Source organism: Anomaloglossus baeobatrachus, chromosome 8, assembly GCF_048569485.1.
Source record: "Anomaloglossus baeobatrachus isolate aAnoBae1 chromosome 8, aAnoBae1.hap1, whole genome shotgun sequence".
Classification (NCBI taxonomy): domain Eukaryota; kingdom Metazoa; phylum Chordata; class Amphibia; order Anura; family Aromobatidae; genus Anomaloglossus; species Anomaloglossus baeobatrachus.
This window is the reverse complement of record NC_134360.1, coordinates 144,741,446-144,759,619: the sequence shown is the minus strand read 5'-3', so window position 1 is coordinate 144,759,619 and position 18,174 is coordinate 144,741,446.

Sequence of the window (18,174 nt, the reverse complement as noted above, 5' to 3'; positions counted from 1 at the left end):
ACACTGAGTGAACTTAGTGGCATCCTAAACGTGGCTGTTGGACTGCTGTATTGCCCCAGTAGTGCAAAGATATTTGCAGCACCTCTGCCTGCATTGCACACTCAAACTCTTTGTTACTAAGCCATTATACTAGCAAACACTGAGTGAACTTAGTGGCATCCTAAACGTGGCTGTTGGACTGTTGTATTGCCCCAGTAGTGCAAAGATATTTGCAGCACGTCTGCCTGCATTGCACACTCCAACTCATTGTTACTAAGCCATTATACTAGCAAACACTGAGTGAACTTAGTGGCATCCTAAACGTGGCTGTTGGACTACTGTATTGCCCCAGTAGTGCAAAGATATTTGCAGCACGTCTGCCTGCATTGCACACTAAAACTCATTGTTACTAAGCCATTATACTAGCAAACACTGAGTGAACTTAGTGGCATCCTAAACGTGGCTGTTGGACTGCTGTATTGCCCCAGTAGTGCAAAGATATTTGCAGCACGTCTGCCTGCATTGCACACTCAAACTCATTGTTACTAAGCCATTATACTAGCAAACACTGAGTGAACTTAGTTGCATCCTAAATGTGTCTATTGGACTTCTGTATAGTCCCACTAGTGCAAAGATATTTGCAGCACGTCTGCCTGCATTGCACACTCCAACTCATTGTTACTAAGCCATTATACTAGCAAACACTGAGTGAACTTAGTGGCATCCTAAACGTGGCTATTGGACTTCTGTATAGTCCCACTAGTGCAAAGATATTTGCAGCACGTCTGCCTGCATTGCACACTCAAGCTCATTGTTACTAAGCCATTATACTAGCAAACACTGAGGAAACTTAGTGGCATCCTAAAAGTGGCTGTTGGACTTCATTATTGTCCCACTAGTGCAAAGATATTTGCAGCACGCCTGCCTGCATTGCACACTCCAACTCATTGTTACTAAGCCATTATACTAGCAATTTATGCTGCCAGTTTAAGGGCCGTAGTTGCATTGTCAGGGATAATTATTCTTTATTATTCTGTTGTTAATAAAGCTAGACCACCGCTGCAATCTACACCACCTCTCAATTTTTACTACCACATTTTAAGTGCACAATCTTGTCGCAATCAACATGAGTGGCAAAATGACAGATGCTGGTGGAAAGGGGAAGAGGCGTGTTGGAAAAGGAAAAAAAGGGTTTGTCCGTGGGGAAGGTGGCAAAGCTCCATTAACATCTGCTGAAGATAGTCCATCTAGCAGCAAAAGTAAGATGTCTACTACTTACCGTGGACAATCCGATGTGCTCCCTTTTTTACGGACACGAACAACAGGAACAAAGGTAGATGATTGCCAAAAAAGGAAAATGCTTGAATGGATCTCAAGTGGTCCAACAAGTGCCCTCTCAGCCACCTCAACTACCGCATCCAAAAAACACCAGTCCTCTGAGTTGTCATCCCAATCAAACTTGCTTTCTCCCAGCTCTGAAGTCTCCATCAGCCCTGCACAGTATGGTGGAAGTGAGATGGCTGAGTCTGCAGAGCTGTTCAGTCACACTATAGCCTGGGAATCAGAGGTCTGCTCCCAAGCTACTGTGAGTACAGACCAGGAAATGGTCTGCAGTGATGCCCAGAACCTTTGTGACTCTGATTCAGGCCGTAAGGACCAAGTTTCTGAGCATAATGTTGACCCTTTGTCACAAAATGTAATACCTCTGGTTTTAGACAATGAGGAACATACTGATGACGATGAGACGCAGATACCAGATTGGGATGACAACTTAAATATTCGGTCAGGGCAAGAAGAGGCTCGGTCTGAGGGTGAGGGGAGCGCAAACACAACAATTGATGAGGAAGTTCTAGATCCCACCTACTGTCAACCTACAGTCATGCACTCGAGGAGGTCAACAGAGGTGGTGGAGGAGGATGCAACCGACGACGAAGTTACCTTGCGCCTTCCTGGACAGAGTCGGAGCACTGGTAGCACATCTACAACTGCATTATCAGCCACCACTCTGCCTCTGAGCACTAGTCGGTGGGGGTTCAGCAGGTCGCATGCCCTCTAAGCCTTGCCTAGCCTGGTCCTTTTTTGACATAGAAAAAGATCGCCCAAATTATGTGATGTGTAAAATTTGTCGTGATTCTGTTAGTAGAGGTCAAAACCTCAGCAGTTTGCCAACTTCTTCCATGAATCGTCACATGAAAAAATATCATAGGTCCCAGTGGGAAGCTCACCGTGCTGCAATGCGGCCTAGCGGAGTGAACCATCCACGGCCTGCCCCTTCCAGTGCATCCGCGCGCTCTTCATCTTCTAGGACTGTGGGGACGGCTGTCACACCTGGTTTTCCACGCACAACTTCCACCCCTGTAACCGCAACAGGCAGTTTGCTTGGTAGGTCGTCAGTTGGTTTGGAAGGGGAAACAAGTGCGTGTGTACAGCTCTCTCAGACATCGATAGCACCAACGTTGGATGAAGGCAACATCATGTCTTTGACTGCACTTTCCTCACAAACCTGCATTTTTCCAGGTACACCTTACTCAACACCGTCTACACACAGCAGCCAGATCTCTGTCCCTCAGATGTGGACAAATAAAAGGCCATTTCCTGCGACCCATGACAAAGCTAAGAGGTTGACTTTATCCCTCTGTAAGCTTTTGGCTACCGAAATGCTGCCTTTCCGCCTGGTGGACACACAAGATTTTAGAGACCTTATGTCTGTCGCTGTGCCCCAGTACCAGATGCCCAGTCGCCACTACTTCTCTAAGAAAGGTGTGCCCGCGCTACACCAGCATGTCGCACACAACATCACTGCTTCCTTGAGAAACTCTGTGTGTGAACGGGTGCATTTTACCACCGATACTTGGACCAGTAAGCATGGACAGGGACGTTACATGTCGCTGACTGGGCACTGGGTAACTATGGTGATAGATGGTGAAGGGTCTGCTGCACAAGTCTTGCCGTCCCCACGATTTGTGTGTCAATCCTCTGTCTGTCCAAGTTCCACCACTGCTTCTGCCTCCTCCACCTCATCTGGGTCCTCCACCTCCGCCCCAAGCCTGCCTGGTCATGCCACCAGCGTTCTCACTGCGCAGAAGGAATCACACACCCCTAATTACTATGCTGGCAGCTGAGCGCAACGTCATCAGACGGTCTTTAGCTTGACATGTCTTGGGAATAAGAGTCACACAGCTGAGGAGTTGTGGTCAGCTCTGCGGTCCGAGTTTAATAAATGGTTGTCTCCACTCAACCTGCAGCCTGGTAAGGCCGTGTGCGACAATGCTGCAAACCTGGGTGCGGCCCTTCGCCTGGGCAAGGTGAAACACGTACCTTGTATGGCTCACGTGTTGAACCTTGTTGTCCAGCAATTTTTTACACACTATCCCGGCCTAGATGGCCTTCTGCCCAGGGCACGAAAACTGTCTGCTCACTTCCGCCGTTCAACCGCCGCAGCTGAGCGACTTGCATCGCTCCAGAAGTCTTTCGGCCTGCCGGTTCATCGCCTGAAATGCGATGTGCCGACACGCTGGAATTCGACTCTCCACATGTTACAGCGACTGTGGCAGCACCGCCGAGCCCTGGTGCAATACGTCATGACGTATAGCCTGGGCCAACAAGATGCAGAGGTGGGGCAGATCACCCTGATGGAGTGGTCTCAGATCAAGGACCTATGCACCCTTCTGCACAGTTTCGACATGGCGACGAATATGTTTAGCGCTGACAATGCCATTATCAGCATGACAATTCCAGTCATTTACATGCTGGAGCACACGCTAAACACTATACGGAGTCAGGGGGTGGGACAACAGGAAGGGGAGGAACTACAGGAGGATTCATATGCGCAAGACATAACAACATCTCCAAGGTCCAGACGTTCATCATCACCAACGCGGCAGGCATGGGACCATGGGGGACAGGGATCAACAAGGGCGCATGGTAGCAGGCGAAATGTTGAGGAAGGTGCAGGAGAACATGAAGAAATGGAGGACGAACTGTCCATGGACATGGAAGACTCAGCGGATGAGGGAGACCTTGGTCAAATTTCAGTTGAAAGAGGTTGGGGGGAGATGTCAGAGGAAGAAAGAACGGTTAGCACCTCTATGCCACAAACACAGCGTGGACTTGGTCCGCATGGCTGCGCAAGACACATGAGTGCTTTCTTGCTGCACTACCTCCAACATGACCCTCGTATTGTCAAAATTAGAAGTGATGATGACTACTGGCTTGCCACACTATTAGATCCCCGGTACAAGTTCAAATTTTGTGACATAATTCCAGCCATAGAAATGGACGCACGTATGCAGGAGTATCAGCAGAAGATGTTACTCGATCTTAGCTCGGCTTTTCCACCAAACAACCGTGCAGGTGCAGGGAGTGAATCTCCCAGTTGTAAATTGACTAACATGGGACGGTCTCAACCTCTTCAACAGTCTACCCGTACCAGTAGGACTGTATCTGGTGCTGGTAACAGCAATTTTATGGAATCTTTTCATAATTTTTTTAGACCCTCCTTTGCAAGGCCAACAGAGACAACAAGTCTAACACATAGTCAACGGCTGGAGAGGATGATACAGGAGTATCTCCAAATGAACATCGATGCCATGACTTTACAAATGGAGCCTTGCTCATTTTGGGCTTCAAATCTTGAAAAATGGCCAGAGCTCTCCACTTACGCCTTGGAGATTTTATCGTGTCCAGCTGCCAGCATTGTCTCTGAACGTGTCTTCAGTGCTGCTGGGTGTGTGCTGACAGATAAGCGCACGCGTCTGTCCAGTGACAATGTGGACAGACTAACGTTCATCAAAATGACCAAGTCATGGATCCACAAGGAATTTACTACCCCTGTGTCATCCTGGGGAGAGTAAATGCTTGTGGATTTGGAATGTGCTTGATGCAAATCAAAACATCCTGTTTGCAACTAGGGCACAAGTGGGGTGTCTGTGTGGCCCAATTTTTTGAAAAAAGGGAGACTCCGCTTGGGATAACCCTTGCTTACATTGTTTTTAAAAGGAGCCAAGATGAACAAGTCATGGTCCAGCAAAGACTTTGCTACCTACCCCTGTGTCATCCTGGGGACGGTTAAGAATGGCGTATTTTTGAATGTGCTTGATGCAAATCTAGCTGTGAAGTGTACAAATAGGGCACAAGTGCTGCCACTGAATGGGTGGGTGTGTGTGGGGCACAATTTTTGGAAAAAAAGGGAGACTCCGCTTGGAGTAACCCTTGCTTGCTGTGTTTTTTAAAAATGATCCAAGATGAACAGAGCTGGGATCAAAAAAGACTTTGCTACCTACCCCGGAGTCATCCTGGGGACGGTTAAGTATGGCGTATTTTTGAATGTGCTTGATGCAAATGTAGCTATGAAGTGTACAACTAGGGCACAAGTGCTGCCACTGAATGGCTGGGTGTGTGTGGGGCCCAATTTTTGAAAAAAAAGGGAGACTCCGCTTGGAGTAACCCTTGCTTACATTGTTTTTAAAAATGATCCAAGATTAACAGAGCTGGGATCAGGAAAGACTTTGCTACCTACCCCGGTGTCATCCTGGGGACAGTTAATTATGGAGTAATTTTGAATGTGCTTGATGCAAATCAAAACATCCTGTTTGCAACTAGGGCACAAGTGCTGCCACTGATGGGGTGTCTGTGTGGCCCAATTTTTTTTAAAAAAGGGAGACTCCGCTTGGAGTAACCCTTGCTTACATTGTTTTTAAAAAGAGCCAAGATGAACAAGTCATGGTTCAGCAAAGACTTTGCTACCTACCCCGGTGTCATCCTGGGGACGGTTAAGAATGGCGTATTTTTGAATGTGCTTGATGCAAATCTAGCTGTGAAGTGTACAACTAGGGCACAAGTGCTGCCACTGATGGGGTGGGTGTGTGTGGGGCACAATTTTTGGAAAAAAAAGGGAGACTCCGCTTGGAGTAACCCTTGCTTGCTGTGTTTTTTAAAAATGATCCAAGATGAACAGAGCTAGGATCAGGAAAGACTTTGCTACCTACCCCGTTGTCATCCTGGGGACAGTTAAATATGGCGTATTTTTGAATGTGCTTGATGCAAATCAAAACATCCTGTTTGCAACTAGGGCACAAGTGCTGCCACTTAATGGGTGGGTGTGTGTGGGGCACAATTTTTGGAAAAAAAGGGAGACTCCGCTTGGAGTAACCCTTGCTTGCTGTGTTTTTTAAAAATGATCCAAGATAAACAGAGCTGGGATCAGGAAAGACTTTGCTACCTACCCCGTTGTCATCCTGGGGACGGTTAAGTATGGCGAATTTTTGAATGTGCTTGATGGAAATCTAGCTGTAACGTGTACAACTAGGGCACAAGTGCTGCCACTGAATGGGTGGGTGTGTGTGGGGCCCAATTTTTTGAAAAAAGGGAGACTCTGCTTGGAGTAACCCTTGCTTGCTGTGTTTTTTAAAAATGATCCAAGATGAACAAAGCTGGGATTAGGAAAGACTTTGCTACCTACCCCGGTGTCATCCTGGGGACAGTTAATTATGGAGTAATTTTGAATGTGCTTGATGCAAATCAAAACATCCTGTTTGCAACTAGGGCACAAGTGCTGCCACTGAATGGGTAGGTGTGTGTGGGGCCCAATTTTTGGAAAAAAAGGGAGACTCCGCTTGGAGTAACCCTTGCTTACATTGTTTTTAAAAGGAGCCAAGATGAACAAGTCATGGTTCAGCAAAGACTTTGCTACCTACCCCGGTGTCAATCTGGGGACGGTTAAGAATGGCGTATTTTTGAATGTGCTTGATGCAAATCTAGCTGTGAAGTGTACAACTAGGGCACAAGTGCTGCCACTGAATGGGTGGGTATGTGTGGGGCCCAATCTTTGGAAAAAAAGGGAAACTCCGCTTGGAGTAACCCTTGCTTACATTGTTTTTAAAAATGATCCAAGATGAACAGAGCTGGGATCAGGAAAGACTTTGCTACCTACCCCGGTGTCATCCTGGGGACAGTTAATTCTGGCGTATTTTTGAATGTGCTTGATGCAAATCAAAACATCCTGTTTGCAACTAGGGCACAAGTGCTGCCACTGATGGGGTGTCTGTGTGGCCCAATTTTTGGAAAAAAGGGAGACTCCGCTTGGAGTAACCCTTGCTTACATTGTTTTTAAAAGGAGCCAAGATGAACAAGTCATGGTTCAGCAAAGACTTTGCTACCTACCCCGGTGTTATCCTGGGGACGGTTAAGAATGGCCTATTTTTGAATGTGCTTGATGCAAATCTAGCTGTGAAGTGTACAACTAGGGCACAAGTGCTGCCACTGAATGGCTGGGTGTGTGTGGGGCACAATTTTTTTAAAAAAGGGAGACTCCGCTTGGAGTAACTCTTGCTTGCTGTGTTTTTTAAAAATGATTCAAGATGAACAGAGCTGGGATCAGGAAAGACTTTGCTACCTACCCCGGTGTCATCCTGGGGACAGTTAATTATGGCGTATTTTTGAATGTGCTTGATGCAAATCAAAACATCCTGTTTGCAACTAGGGCACAAGTGCTGCCACTGATGGGGTGTCTGTGTGGCCCAATTTTTTTAAAAAAGGGAGACTCCGCTTGGAGTAACCCTTGCTTGCTGTGTTTTTTAAAAATGATCCAAGATGAACAGAGCTGGGATCAGGAAAGACTTTGCTACTTGCCCCGGAGTCATCCTGGGGACGGTTAAGTATGGCGTATTTTTGAATGTGCTTGATGCAAATCTAGCTGTAAACTGTACAACTAGGGCACAAGTGCTGCCACTGAATATGTGGGTGTGTGTGGGGCCCAATTTTTGGAAAAAAGGGAGACTGCGCTTGGAGTCACCTTGCGGTGTTTTACATGATTTTAGAAGGGCGTGCCATGCCTATATCTGTGTCTCGTCCTCTTTTTCCTCGTTACGCTCTTTTGTTTTCGCATGAGAATTTGTTCTTGTCACTTTCCCATGTGTTTGTGTTGTGTTGTGAGTTGTTTGTCACCTTTTGGACACCTTTGAGGGTGTTTTCTAGGTGTTTTTATGTGTTTGTGAATGCCTGCCATTGTTTCCTATGCGGTTCGAGTTTGGTTCGTCGAACGTTTGACGAACCGAACTCGAACGGGACCTCCGTTCGGCGAACCGACCTCGAGCCGAACCGCGACCAGTTCGCTCATCTCTAGTCTTTACTCCCTCCTTTTTAAACAAGTCCTGTGAACACATGCTTTATAGATTGATTAAGAACCAAGTATTTGAAACGCGTCTTCTCTGTCTTGGGTTTGTTTCACCCCAACATGGACTTTTTAATATGTAAATAATAAAGAATCAACGTTTTAAAGAATTTCCTGTTTGGACTCAAGTTGCTGGAATATCTTCCTTCATCCATCCAGGAGTGTATGCAGGAGTTTTTTGCCCCCCAAAAAAATTATGTGGGCTTCGCCATGTTTTTGTATGCTAGCCAGGTACAGCAGGCAGCTATGGGCTGCCCCCAACCCCCAGCTGCCTGTTGGTACCCGGCTGGGAACCAAAAATATAGGGAAGCCCTTTTTTTATTATTTCATGAATAGTGATTGGAATCTTTCTGGGCACGCATGCTGCGAATTGCAGTCCGCAGCTGCCCCAAAAAATGGTGCTTTCATAGAAGTGCCATCTTCTCGCGCTGTATCCAACTCTCCCAGCTGCCCTGAAGCTGGGTGGCTCGCTGGGTAATAAAGGGGTTAGGGCTAGCTGTATATTATCAACTGGCCCTAAGCCCGAAATTCATGGTGTCACGCCAATATTAGACATGGCCACCATGAATTTCTAGTACCGATAAAAAGAACCACAATACACAGAAAAAATATTTTTATTATAAATAAAACACAGCACAATTAGTGACTCCATCTTTATTGAAATAAAGAACCCCCCTCCGCAGTAATCCTGGGTCAAAGGTCCCGCGCCGTCCAATCCAGATCCAATATCATCTGATCGGTTTGCTGGAAGGCAAAGCGATCAGATGATGTGTCAGGTTCAAGGGCCTGAATCATATGATACAGCAGCTGATTGTACAAACGGCTTTTATACAATCAGCTGATGCATCAGTGCAAAAACAAACTACACACTTCAGTGCAGACTCCTGTCCGACAGCATCAGCTGATAGTTTAGCTGGCCGGGCGGTAAGAAGCCGGCCTTATAGTGTCATCTGATTCCGTCAGGTGACCCCATTAGCTGATCATCGCCAGGTCTGAGAAAGAGAGAGAGAAAGTAGATAGAGAGAAAGAGAGAGAAAGAAGGGAGAGAGAGAAAGAGAGAAAGAAGAGAAAGAGAGAAAAAGAGAAAGAGGAGAAAGAAGAGAGAAAGGAGAGACAGAAAGGAGAGAGAGAAAGGAGAGAGAGAGAGTAAGAAAGGAGAGAGAGAAAGCAGAGAGAGAAAAGAGAGAGAGAAAGAAAGGAGAGAGAGAAAGGAGAGAGAGCAAGGAGAGAAAGAGAGAAAGGAGAGAGAGGAAGGAGAGAGAGAAGGAGAGAGGAAGGAGAGAAAGAGAGAGTAAGAAAGGAGAGAGAAAAGAAAAAGAGAGAAAGGAGAGAAAGAGAGAGAGAAAGAAAAGAGAGAGAAAGGAAAGAAAGAGCTCACAGCTGATGTCCGGCTCCTCCCCTCAGTGCATAATTAAATTATAATTTTAAATATATTATAAATATAATTAAAATTAAAAATAACAAAAAAATCATTCTCTACCGAGACTAGAACTCGAGACCTCATGCTTCTTAAGCGAGCGCTCTAACCACTAGTCTACTGCTTCTAATGATAAAGATAGGCGGATTTTGTAATCTTGACTTCTGCATTGCTGAAATCTCTGCTGACCACGCAATTCACTTTATTGCTACGTGGAGCTGATCAAAGCACTCGTGTTCTGTAGCAGAGCTGACAGTGTAGTGTGGATTATGTCGGACCTGGAGGGGTATTTGTGGGTTAATAAAATTATCTGGACCTGCTTACCAGAAAGAGGGAGTTCCTCTTTGCTTGAATTGACACAACACAATTGTAATCTCATTATGCTGATTATCTCCATGGTGATCCTGAATGAATAATGGCCATGATGTTACCGAGATATAATGCCAAGTAAATTCCTGCCTTGAATAGGACCTGACATGCCTTGTGCCTGTCTGCGATTTGCTGATCTAATACCATTCAATACAATGCAAAGAAAAGCACTGCAAAGTATTACACCAACCAACAGGCCAAAAAAGGTGATTTCCCATCCTGGTACTAGTAAAAAAAAAAAAAAAATGCAAACTGAAGAACAGAAAAAAATGAAATAAAATTTTATACCAATAAATACATATATTGATATAAAAACAAAAATAATACAAAAAAGTACACAGTATCCTCATGCAGAACGACCCATTCTACTCATTTTTTTCACACATTTAACCCCTTTAGGGAAAACTGTAAAAAAATAAAATAAATTTGAGTTGCTATTGATATGTTTATTCTACCTCCCAGAGATGGCACTAATGCTAGGCTCACATTTATCAGATGCTCTACAGTAAGCGCTTACAGCGGAGATTCTGAGTAAATCTGTGAAACGTGATTCGGACAGAATCTGTAACAAAAGAATCCCTATAATGAGGCAGATGACTACCTTGGATTGTTCTATGATCCTTGGAATCTCCATACTGGTATCGGTTTATCAGGCAACCTGCACTGGGTACCCAATACGGGCGCCCCGTTGTATTGTTGCATTCCTGCATTACTCCTGTGTGTCAGCGCAAGGAGTGGGGGAAGTTTAAACTTACCAAGGGCAATATTTGAAAGACTTGAATGAACTGAAGCTTTCTTTGTGAAGTTGTAATTAACTTCAAAAAACACTGCTCTGACTCAGAACGGACTTCATTTTTTGAAAAAAAAACATTTTTGGACATCTACATATTTATTTAAATATTTTTATTTGTGAAAAAAAAGTCCAACCCTTCTTCATTATAATTGATTTTTAATCAAATATATTTTCTACCTGAAGGTGGTAGACACCGGCTGGGGCTCCACACACTTTTAAAAAACAACTTTTTTAGGGTTTCTAGAGTATATATGTGGCGCCCCTGACCTGGTCAGGCACCACTGAGTACTGCACCCATGCTGGGGACAGTACAAAACAGGTAATCCAGAAGGCTGACCGAGGTGTGACTACACAGGCGCATAGTGATCAGGTCTCACACATGTACCTTTGGGAGGACCCCTGGGGATCCCAGGAGGGGGCGAAGCCTCCATCTCCACTCGAGGGGTGTGGTAGAGAGCCTGGTTGCTAGGTGACATAGGCAAGAACAGGAGAGGAGGGAAGAGTGAGCCGAGGACAGTTGAGTGGTGAAGTTCAGGGAGAGCAGAAGCAGACCCTGTAGCTCTACACAATTCTGACAACGTACGCGCAGTGACTACCGACGGGGGAGAACGGTCACCTGGTAGTGCTGCCCGAAATCCACCCACGACTAAAGAGAGAGCAACGGAGTGGAGAGTAAGGAGACTGTCAGGGAGATACCAGGCCCAAACGGGTAGCAGGTCCCAGTGCAGGGATAGATCCACCTGTCCTTTGCCAAACCTGCATGAGGGGGCACTTTACACCCCCAAGACAACACCACAGAGTCCGCAGCCACATAGCAAAGTGAGGGCCCATAGCTCACAGGAGGCAAGCAGCCGGAGTGACCTGGTCCAGGCTACAAGCAAACGGGCCAAAAAGAAGGGGAGAGAGGCACCAGCAACTTCCCTGGGCGACCCCAGCAGGGCTTCAAGCAGGGGTTACCCCAAAACACAACGGGCTAAGGAAGGCGAGTTGGTAGTCACCCTCACAAGTCAGCCTGAAGGACACCTGGTTCCGGCCTGGTTCATCCCAGCTACGCCCGGGTTACTCACCCTGCCACCATCCGTGAGTAAAACCCCTGAAAGACATCCTGCTTGTGCGTGTGAGTCATTCTGCGACTTGTAGTTCCACACACATACACGGGACCCTGGGGCATGCCTCACTCTCAGGAGGCTATTACAACTGACTGCACCCACTATCAGCCCCAGGCACCCCTAACCTGCAGTGGCGGTCTCCACTGACCGCAATTCTGAGAGTGGCATCACGACAATCAAAATAGAGGATTTCTTACCTGTGACAAGATCCAGCCGCGTGGAGTCCCTGAAGGTAATGCACAGCTGCACCGACACCGAGCCTCGGGGCCCCACATATCTGGCGTCACGAACAGGATAAGGACTAGACCTGTTCAGACAGGTGACCATGTGCCTGGGCGGTCCGCTTGAAAAATTGGAAGCGCCGCCATATTGCCACCATGAAAAGCGCGCTGAAAAACAACAACAGCCCGCGCTGGGAGAAGTTACCGCCCACGAAGAGGTGTGGCTACCCAGAGATCCCCTGAAGGGTCCTGGCCTCGCAAGTGAGGAGAGAGGAGGCGTTCGGAGACGTCGGGAAAGAAAGGGAACCAGAAGCCTGCTACTAGAAGAAGGAGACGCAGAGGAAATGGCGTCTGAACGCAGAGACCCAGAGCCAGGCTCCGCTGCCTGGTGGTATCGGGAACTTGCCCAGTTTTGCGACCAACTGGAGGCCAGGGTCGTATGGCAGATCAGCGAGGGACGCACGGAGCTTCTGGAGATGGCTGCAGCGGTTCAGGCCTATGAGAGGGGAACCGCACGACGAGTGCCAGACCGAGCGGCGACGACTCAGACCCCGATGATGTTACCGATGGGTGAGTCCTGTGTTGCCCCTGTCAGCGCGAGTGCCCCGACCCCTGCTGCCATGCCCGCGGTCCCTGGAGAGATGCCCGGCGCGGCGACGCTGAATCAGGCCGCAGCCACGCCAGGTGCGGCCCGCCGAGCCCAGGCCGCCGCAGCGATGCCCTGCCCGGCCCGCCAAGACAAGACTGTACAATTATTTACCCCGGCCTGCAAGGCCAGAGCAGACACCGCTCCCCAGCCCAAGGAAGTCCCTGCTAGGAAGTCCCTGCTGGGGGAGGACCCCGAATACTGGAAGCTGAAGGCTGATCTAGAGGCCCACTTCCCAAAGGAGATGGTGGACAGGTATCTGCTCCCTCCGCATACTCACAGGAAGACTCCTGCAACATTCATGCCAAAGGGTCCCCCGCCCTGCCCTGCTGATGAAAATCCATCCCTAGCGCTGCCACAAGAGGAGTGCCCAGAAGAACTAAGGGGGAGGGGAGGCCAGGAAGCTGAGAAGCTGACCCCAGAGCCATCAGCAGTGGATGCAGCACCAGTCCAAGAGCCAGAGATGCTGCCGTACTCCCGCTGGGATGAAGAGGGCCCGACATCCTCCGCTGAGGAAGATTTGTCCAGATACCTCACCTGGGAGCCTGCAAGCGGTGAGGTGGTAGCCAGGCAGGACCCAGCCCGCAGGACACGGCGCCGCAGCAGGACAAGGGATCCACCTGCACAGCAGTCTCCAGAGGAGAAGGACGAGGTCACGGCCAGAGACTTAGAGGAAAAGCGGTCCTTGAGAAGGGCCAAATCCCAGGTCAGAGGCCCACTTTGTCGAGGAGTTGTAGAAGACTTCAGTCTAAGGTCTGGATATGGCTTTATAGTAGCACCTGGTGTAAAGGAGGGCATCTTTGTGAACAGAAGGGATGTAAGAGCACATTTACCTAGAGGACATCCAGGAAGAAACCTACAGATAGGAGATCCGGTAGAATTCACAAAGCACCAAGGAGAACGCGGATGGTACGCACTAGATGTCACACCATGCCCCAGAAATCCCTACAGAAACCCTGCTGTCTCAATACTACAAGATAAAGAGGGAGAAAAAGAAACAGACACAGAAGAAGAGGAAAGAAAAGACAAAGAACCCATTGATGAGACCACTACAGATGATGACAGAGATGGAGAAAGCAACAGGTGCCGCAGCCCTACAGGCCCAAGCCCTGGTGAGGAAGAAGGAGCAAAGTTCATGTAAAGTAAAGTAAAGTACAGAAGTTACAAGTTTTGACAAGTTTTGCAACGTTTACATGTTCAAGAAATGTGCCCACATGAACTAATGTGAGAAACCTCTTTTTGCACTTTGAAAATTGAACCTTAAGGCTATGAACTGGCTATAGCCACAAACTCTCGCAGTGTAAATAGTTACCCCAGAGGTACCACCACCAGAGCCAGCCTGTTTAGGGGCCTGGCTCGCCTGCAACCAGGGAGCACGCCTGTTTATGGGGCCTGGCTCTCCACCACAAAGAGGGTACCTGGTCAGCACCAACTGTGGAGGCCGCCTCTACATCCTGCCAGAAGAGGCTGAAGGCGCGGCTCCACCAGGCCAGGTATACCCTGAAACTACCCGACCACGAAAGCCGCCTCTACATCCTGCCAGAAGTGGCTGAAGGCGCGGCCAACGGGAGAGGCAGATTGGAGGAAAGGTCTGGGGAAACGGATGGCCCAGACCTGGTTACCAAAAGAAACCGGTGACCTGCCTCCTGAGAGGGTTTAGGGTGGGTTAACGGACTTGTGGGTGGAGGGTGGTGATGTATGGTACCTGGTGGTTTTAAAATGTTTTACTATGTTTTACTGTTTTACGCATTTTAAAATGTTGTCTTGCAGCCCGAGGACGTGCTGGTGATAACTAAGGGGGAATGTGGTGCCCCTGACCTGGTCAGGCACCACTGAGTACTGCACCCATGCTGGGGACAGTACAAAACAGGTAATCCAGAAGGCTGACCGAGGTGTGACTACACAGGCGCATAGTGATCAGGTCTCACACATGTACCTTTGGGAGGACCCCTGGGGATCCCAGGAGGGGGCGAAGCCTCCATCTCCACTCGAGGGGTGTGGTAGAGAGCCTGGTTGCTAGGTGACGTAGGCAAGAACAGGAGAGGAGGGAAGAGTGAGCCGAGGACAGTTGAGTGGTGAAGTTCAGGGAGAGCAGAAGCAGACCCTGTAGCTCTACACAATTCTGACAACGTACGTGCAGTGACTACCGACGGGGGAGAACGGTCACCTGGTAGTGCTGCCCGAAATCCACCCACGACTAAAGAGAGAGCAACGGAGTGGAGAGTAAGGAGACTGTCAGGGAGATACCAGGCCCAAACGGGTAGCAGGTCCCAGTGCAGGGATAGATCCACCTGTCCTTTGCCAAACCTGCATGAGGGGGCACTTTACACCCCCAAGACAACACCACAGAGTCCGCAGCCACGTAGCAAAGTGAGGGCCCATAGCTCACAGGAGGCAAGCAGCCGGAGTGACCTGGTCCAGGCTACAAGCAAACGGGCCAAAAAGAAGGGGAGAGAGGCACCAGCAACTTCCCTGGGCGACCCCAGCAGGGCTTCAAGCAGGGGTTACCCCAAAACACAACGGGCTAAGGAAGGCGAGTTGGTAGTCACCCTCACAAGTCAGCCTGAAGGACACCTGGTTCCAGCCTGGTTCATCCCAGCTACGCCCGGGTTACTCACCCTGCCACCATCCGTGAGTAAAACCCCTGAAAGACATCCTGCTTGTGCGTGTGAGTCATTCTGCGACTTGTAGTTCCACACACCTACACGGGACCCTGGGGCATGCCTCACTCTCAGGAGGCTATTACAACTGACTGCACCCACTATCAGCCCCAGGCACCCCTAACCTGCAGTGGCGGTCTCCACTGACCGCAATTCTGAGAGTGGCGTCACGACAATCAAAATAGAGGATTTCCTACCTGTGACAAGATCCAGCCGCGTGGAGTCCCTGAAGGTAATGCACAGCTGCACCGACACCGAGCCTCGGGGCCCCACATATACAGTATACTGTACGTTTATGTGTTTTTATGTGACCTATTGTACGTTTAATCGGAATATTATTTCCACCATTGGAACAAGGATAGAAATAAAACTGATACCTTTAATTCAGCGCAAATTTTATATATAGTAATTTATTTCTATGCATTTTTTCTAGTCTGACCCTAGGCAAATTAAGGGGTTTCTGTCTAGCTGCAAAATTATAGGAATATTGGGTTTGAGCACTAATCATTATCCTTTGGATTTTTACTAGTTTATGCATTTAACACTGATTGTCAGTTCCACAAACTGACAAGGTGAGCCACTAGCTTTTTTTTTGCACCTGCTTAATATTTGAGTAAGATCCTATTGTGATTTTTTATCCGCAGAAAACCACAATTATAATCCACATTTGTGGCATTACTGCAGTGAGGAAGACTGCTTTATTTACAGAGTGTGTAACTCCAGAAACACAAGCTGGGTATAATGTATAGGCACTACAATGTACTGGGCACTATAATGTACAGGCACTACAAAGGCAGATTTGCAATTTTTACTCAGTAAAATCCATTGCTGTTTGATTCTGGAAAACACCTCTCTAGTCAAATCATCACTATATGGGTAGGATTCCACTTGCGAGAGACTCGTGCGTATATCTCGCATCGCATCACCCGGGCCTGCCTCTTTCCTGATGGGAGCATCTTAGCTGCATAGGAATACAGGCAGCTGACCCGTTCCTGTCGGGAGAGAGTTAGGTTGTCCCTGGTGATGCGATGTGAGATACGCGCGAGTCTCTTGCAAGTGGAATCCTACCCTACCTGCAGATAAATTCCTACAGGGGTGTAATTTCCACAATGGAGTCACTTGAGGTGGAGATTCTACTTTTCTTCCACTTTGAGGCTCTGCAAATGGAGTTCACACACTATTCTAGGAAAATCTGTGCTGCAAGAGTCTAATAGCACTACCTCCCTCCCACTGTGTAGCTAAGCAATACCGTACAGCCATATACGGGGTCTTGCCTTTTTCAGTAAAAATTCTGTGACAAATATTGTCAAAGATTTGTACTTATTTCCCCATAAGGAAATGTAAAATCTGGAGCTAAAACATTTTTTTTTGTAGTTAAAAAGTATTTTTTTTTTTCTTCACCATTTAATGGTATAAAATTCTGTAATTCACGTATGGTGTCAAAATGATCAGAGCACCCTTAAGGGCCCGTTACACGTTACGACATATCTAACGATATGTCATCGGGGTCACGTCATTAGTGACGCACATCCGGCATCGTTTGAAATATTGTTGCTCTTTGACATGTCGCTCATTTTCAAAAAATTGAACGTCCATTTGCGTGCCGGTTGTTCATTGTTCCCGAGGAAGCACACATCGCTCTGTGTGACACCCCGGGAATGATGAACTGCAGCTTACCTGCGTCCCGCCGGCAATGCAGAAGGAAGGAAGTGGGCAGGATGTTACGTCCCGCTCATCTCCGCCCCTCCGCTTCTATTGGGCGGCTGCTGTGTGACGTCGCTGTGATGCCTAACGTCCCTTCCCCTTCAGGAAGAGGATGTTCACCTCCCACAGCGAGGTCGTTTGGGAGGTAAGTATGTGTGACGGGTGTTACCGACTTTGTGCAACACGGGCAACAAATTGCCCGTAATGCACAAACGATGGGGGCAGGTGCGATCACACATGCGATCGCACGAGAAATCGACGCATGTAATGGGCCCTTTAGAAGAATTAATTGAGAGATTTAGTTTGTAATATTGGTCATTTTTGTGGTAATTTCTGCTGTTCTGGCACATCAGTGGCTCTGCTAATCTGACATGGCACCCACAAATCACACATTACAATCATCACTATAATATGGTGCTTCTCCTGTTCTGAGATTTCCACTGTGCATGTAAAGAATTTCCAGATTACAGTTAGGATATTGGCACACTCAGGAAAAATTGCACAACAAACTGTGTGGTCTATTATTTCCTATTACCTTTAAAAAAAATAAAAACTTGGGGCTAAAATATAACATTTTAGTAGCAAAAATGTACTTATTCTTTATAATCACCCACTGGTATAATATTCTGTGAGACACATGTAGTGTCAACATGCTCACTATACCCCCCAAATTAATTCATTGAGGGGTGCAGTTTGTAAAGTGGGTTCACTTATGGGGGTCTGTTTTTTTGTTGCGTGAGAGGCTCTGCCAATGTGACATGGCATCTTCAAATCATTTCAGCAAAATCTGAGCTCCAATGGGATGATTCTTCCCTTCTAACCTTTGTATTCTGTCTTAAAGTAATTTTCTACAACGTATGAGGCATAGGCATGCACAGGAGAAATTATACCATTTGTTTTCTCTATTACTACTTTTGAAAATTAAAAACTTGGGGTCAAACCATCTTTTTATTGAAAAAAAATGATAAATTTAATATACGCAACCCAATGTAATACCATTTGATGAATTGCATAAGGGCTAAAATGCTCAGTAGACAAAAAAATTAATTCTGTGAGAGGTATAGTTTAAAAAATGGTGTCACTTAAAGAGTTTATGCTGTTTTGGC